General features: G+C 42.1%; 1 protein-coding gene across 3 annotated transcripts in view; it reads right to left on the minus strand.

The window, feature by feature from the left end:
• The window catches only part of EIF2B3 (eukaryotic translation initiation factor 2B subunit gamma), a 158,158-nt gene that overhangs the window by 28,345 nt on the left and 124,557 nt on the right, over positions 1–5,256 (minus strand). The gene's annotated exons all lie outside the window — the stretch shown is intronic.

Consider the following 5,256-nt stretch of genomic DNA (forward strand, 5'->3'; position numbering starts at 1 on the left):
GTGGTACGCGGGCCTTCCTCTGTTGTGGCCTCTCCCATTGCGGAGCACAGGCTCCGGACGCGCAGGCTCGGCGGCCATGGCTCACGGGCCCAGCCGCTCTGCAGCATGTGGGATCTTCCCGGACCGGGGCACGAACCCGTGTCCCCTGCATCGGCAGGCGGATTCTCAACCACTGCGCCACCAGGGAAGCCCGATAAACAATCTTAATACTAATATTTTATCTGTAGATTCTGGCAATCATACCAACTATGTAAACAACAACTTGCTTTCTTCCTTTCTAATCCTTATTTTTCATTATCTTACCATATTGGCTAAGACCTCCAATATACTAACGCTGAATAGAAGCACTAATAGTCATCCTTTTTTTTTTTTAACTTCATAACTCCATTCATTTTATTCACTTGACTGCTGCATGAACAGATACACCTGAAATTTAAAACAAGAGCTTATACAGAGACCTGTTCTTTCTATAGGCATTAGCTCAGAATATATGTGGGTAAGATGACACAGAAAAAAGTTTAAATGTGAAATGTGAATTTAGGGCTGAGTTAAGGAGGTGCATACTCAGTCTCATATACGGACATGCTTCAGATACCTCCTTAATGTCTATCTCCAAGACTGAAATGACTCTGTACCTCTTTGAAGACAACAGACCATTCTATCATCTCTTCATTGATGACCAGGCCTCGACCATATGGAATATTGGTGACAAACTCTCCTACTTTAACCAGCAGCCCAAGACCAGCAGGAAAATTCACAGCGTTCTGGATATCCTATCATGTTACACGGTTCTGTTTTTCATCTAAGGATATATTGTCTCCAGAGCTGTTGGTAAATTGGATTTTCCTCAGAAACGAATGCAGCTCCAGATGCCATCAGGTGATCAATGCAGGTCCTGCTTCTGGAGGGCATTTACCTTTCTTCACCATCTCTGCTTTCAGATACCAGAGGAACTGCTCGCCTTTCAAATCATCAGATACAAATAGCGCCACCCAGGTCCAGCCAAAATGCAGCAATAACCACATCATTCCTTGAGCTAGGGAGCTGTCCGTAGTGGCCATCTGATAGAGTGATGGGAACTGGTCTTTATCACTCAGGATGGGATCAAAAGGACCATACGTGACCTGTGGGCTTCTATAGAGCCCCAGAACTGTTCCAATCTCGGCTGAAAATGCCAACGCAGTTCCTGTAACAATGGCCACAGATTTTCTCTGTCCCTGGCAGTTGCAGTTGGGGAGAGTCTGATTTCCTCCAGAGAGCCAAAACAGGGCATTTTCCAAAGTCCTTTGGTCACTGGGAAAGGCATTGTAGAGGTTGAAACCCAAGGACAGATTGGGGAGCAGATGGGAGTCCTTATTGATCTCCTCAATGGCAAAGAGAAATGCCAGGACGTATTGGTAGTTATTCCAAAGCCACCTGGTCACACAGAAATCCACGGGTCAGTGAGGACAGGTGAAACTTGAGGCTGGTTTCAACTCAAACTTGAACTCCAGAGATAACTTGTCTTTAAGTTCATCCAGGGCTTTGAAGACTGTAAGACCCTAGAGCAGGGTTTCCAAACCTGGGCACTATAGATAATGCTTTGTCACGGGTGCTGTTCAGTGCGGTGTAGGCCGTCCAGCAGCATCTGCGGCATCCACACACTAGGTGCCACTAGCAGCCCCTCCCATTTGTAACAGCAGAAACAATGCCTCCGCACGTGACTAGAAGTCCCCTGGGGGCAAAGTCGCACCGGTGAAAGGATGGGGAGAGGGGGAACTCTGAGGAGAGGATGGTGGTGCCCAGAGCTAGGAGGAAACGGAGGCTCAGGGCCAACCAGTGGGGTGAGCCTGAGGCCCCAGGGCTGGAAACACGACTCGCGGGAAAGGGGGAGTAATGCCGGAGCCTGTGATGGGGGTGCCCCAGACCCATGCCCCTCCCTAGACTCCTACGGGAGCCCCAGGACTGCCCGCCGCTCAGAGTCCTGACCCTCGCACTGAGGCCGAATGTACCATGTGAACCCAGCCCCCCGTGGAGAAAACTTTACACAGCGCAGTGAGCCACCCCGCAAGTCCTTCAGTCATCCTTACTTATTCTTGATTTTAAAGGGAATTTTTCTATTTTGTCATTTAGACTGATGATTGTTACAGATTTTTTTCCCTATCATCAAAGCCACCATTTATTGACTGTCCTCTATGTGTAGATATTGGGCTTCATGCTTTATAGCCAATACCTGGCACGTTATTGGTTTTATAAATACCCTTTATCAGGTTAAGGAACTTCTCTTTTATTCCTAACTTGCTAAGAGCTTTCATCAATGAATGGGTACTGACTTACTAAAAAAATTTTTTTCTTGCATCTATGGAGCTCATTGTATTTTTTTTCTCCTTTATTCTGTTATGGTAATGGATTAAAACATTTTCTGACACTAACAGGTTGAATAACACTTTTCAAAGACTATATACACAATTTCTACTCTACACTCCCTCACAGTAGAGGAATTACAGGTGATTCTTCTATTTTTATGCAAATTATCAAATTTTACAACGTTAGGCTCTTCTTTAAGTTTCTTGTCTTTCATTTTCTCATAGCTTCTACGGTACTACTCTCCTGGCTTGATTCAGACTTCACAAATTTAAAATTCATTCTGATGACTAAGTATTTCCCACACAGATTTCAACTTCCCTTCTACTTAAGAGTGGGCTCCCTCACATTATAACAGTTGTACTTATTTACCAATGGCTATCAAAGAATTTCCACAACATAGTTAACTTCAATTTACTTTCATGAAATCAGATCAGTCTAGGAAACCACTTACAGAAAGAAAATCAGACCAAAGAACAATGTGTAGAAGAATCTCCAGAAGGCAAAAACATTCCTGTACTATATCACTCCGATACAAGCAGTAAGCAACCTTGGTCAAGAGCTTCGGAGCTCTCTTTCATTTGGCCTCGTTGGGTCCCTGGAGGCATGGTGCTTCCTCATGGGTATCGAGCCAGGATGCTGGGTCTAAATAACCAAGAATCTGTAATGGGGAAGAAGGAACCTGATCCTTAGTACAGTGAGTATGCTTCTGATTTATACTTAGCAAAGGAAATGAAAGACTACTATATGATTTTTAGTTTTCTCTCTCATACTGTGACCTTGTTAGAATTTTAAATCACTAGTTAATTAATTTAGCATTTAATAAGACTGTAGTAATATGCCAGTCACTGTTCTGTGCCTTAGAAATATACTGTTTCTGCCCTCAAAGAATTCATAATCCAGTGGAAAGTAGCCTGATTATGGATTTAAGGAGAAGAGTAGGAGATGAGGTTGATTAAGGAGGCAATGGAGCCAGATCATGAAAACCTTCTGTGGCAGTCTAGACAGTTTGGACTGAGACAAGCCAGTGGTAGTTTTTAAGCAGGAAAGTTACATGATCAGTTTTATTTCTTAGTAAGGTAATTCTGATAGCAGTGAAAATAGGCTTGTAATAAGGAGAATGAACACAGAGAGACCAGTTACAAGACTCTGAAAGATGAGATAATGTGGCCTGAGAGAGGGGTTAATGTATAAGCAGCCCTATAAACCTGACTGCTGCTTCATACTTCCCACCCTCTCTCCCAGCCCCTATTCAAAGAAGCTCTGCAGGCTGACACAGGACCACACAGATGGAGTGTAGGTAGGAAGGCAAGACAGAGGTGGAGGCTGAGGAGGGTAAGCAAAATTAGGAACCCTGGAGCTACACAGTTCATGGTTTTTGTCATTTTTAAAAGATCAAGTCAAACATCTTTGAAGAATTCTGTGTAAGCTGGAAGCTCTTGTATTGAATTTCAATGTGCTTCTTCTTCTGATCCTTTGATGGAGATTAAAAATTTCCATATAAATTCAAAGAATGAAATAACACTTACTCTTAGCTTTTTTCTCCCCTTTTAATGCTCCAAACCAGTGTGGGTAGCAAATGTTCCTTGGCCCCCTCTGGTGGAAAACAAGTCAGTTCCCTTTGAAGAAATGACAAAGCATGGACAGCTGGGGGATTTTGGAGCCATGATATTTAACACTATAGGCCAAACAGAACTGTCACTGCAAGAGGCAAGCAAACAAGTCTTGGCACACAGCCCTTTTAGGCAGAACCCTTTAAGGAGACCAGGAAAGGATCTGAGGAGAGGACCTGAAGCAGTCCTGCCAGGTCCCACCTGCCTCTGCTGGGGCTCAGCAATCAGGTCAATTCTCATAATGCGGTTGGCCTAGCAGCACAATGGAGGACAAAATTACTCTTCCTGCATTGTACTCAAACTAGAGGTAGCTCAAAGCTGTGCCAAGAAGTGGGATAGGCCACTGTGACCCACTGTGAGCATCCTGACCTTGGGGCTGAAGACCAGCAGCTGGATCCACTGCTCTGGGCCTCGGCAACCTCACTTTCTCCCTTCCCTCTCATACACAGCCTTCCCAGAAACACCTGCCTCATGCCATAAAATTATAAGCTCCTAAGAAATATGAAATCACAAAGGAGAACAACAGATTTGACTATCAGATGCAAACAAATAACTCCACCAAATAAAAAGGACAAAATAATTGTTACATACAGGACAAAAGATTAATATTTTTCATAGGTAAATAGATATAAATGTTCAAAAATATTTTTGAAATAAATATTTAAAAAAGATGCAATTTCTCTCACAAAATAGCAGATTTAAAATAATTCTCATTAGTGATAAGGGTGCTTCTCATACAATGTATAAACTGGTAAAATCTTTTCTGAAGAGTAATTGGCAATACATAACAAAGGTCTTGAAGACATTCATATTATTTTATCTTATAATTCTATTTCTATAAATCTATCTTAAGGAAAATACATCATGCTCAATAAATATTTGCTGAATAAACAAAATAATCAGATAATAAAAAAGGATCTTTGCACAAAAAGGTATTCTTCTTAATGTTAAAAAATAGAGAACGACCAAATATCCAACAATGGAAGAACAATCAAACACATATGTAATAGAATGGCATATAGGCAAAACTGTGATCATAAAGAATTTTTTAATGACACAGGAAAATGCTCATGAATAATACTGAATAAAGAAAGCAGAAAGCAGAGAGGGCAGACAGCAGAAGCAGGAAGAACTACAATCCTGCAGTTTGCGGAACAAAAACCATATTCACAGAAAGATAGACAAGATGAAACGGCAGAGTGCTATGTACCAGATGAAGGAACAAGATAAAACCCCAGAAAAACAACTAAATGAAGTGGAAATAGGCAACCTTCCAGAAAAAGAATTCAGAATAATGATA

This window comes from Physeter macrocephalus, chromosome 4, assembly GCF_002837175.3.
Source record: "Physeter macrocephalus isolate SW-GA chromosome 4, ASM283717v5, whole genome shotgun sequence".
Classification (NCBI taxonomy): domain Eukaryota; kingdom Metazoa; phylum Chordata; class Mammalia; order Artiodactyla; family Physeteridae; genus Physeter; species Physeter macrocephalus.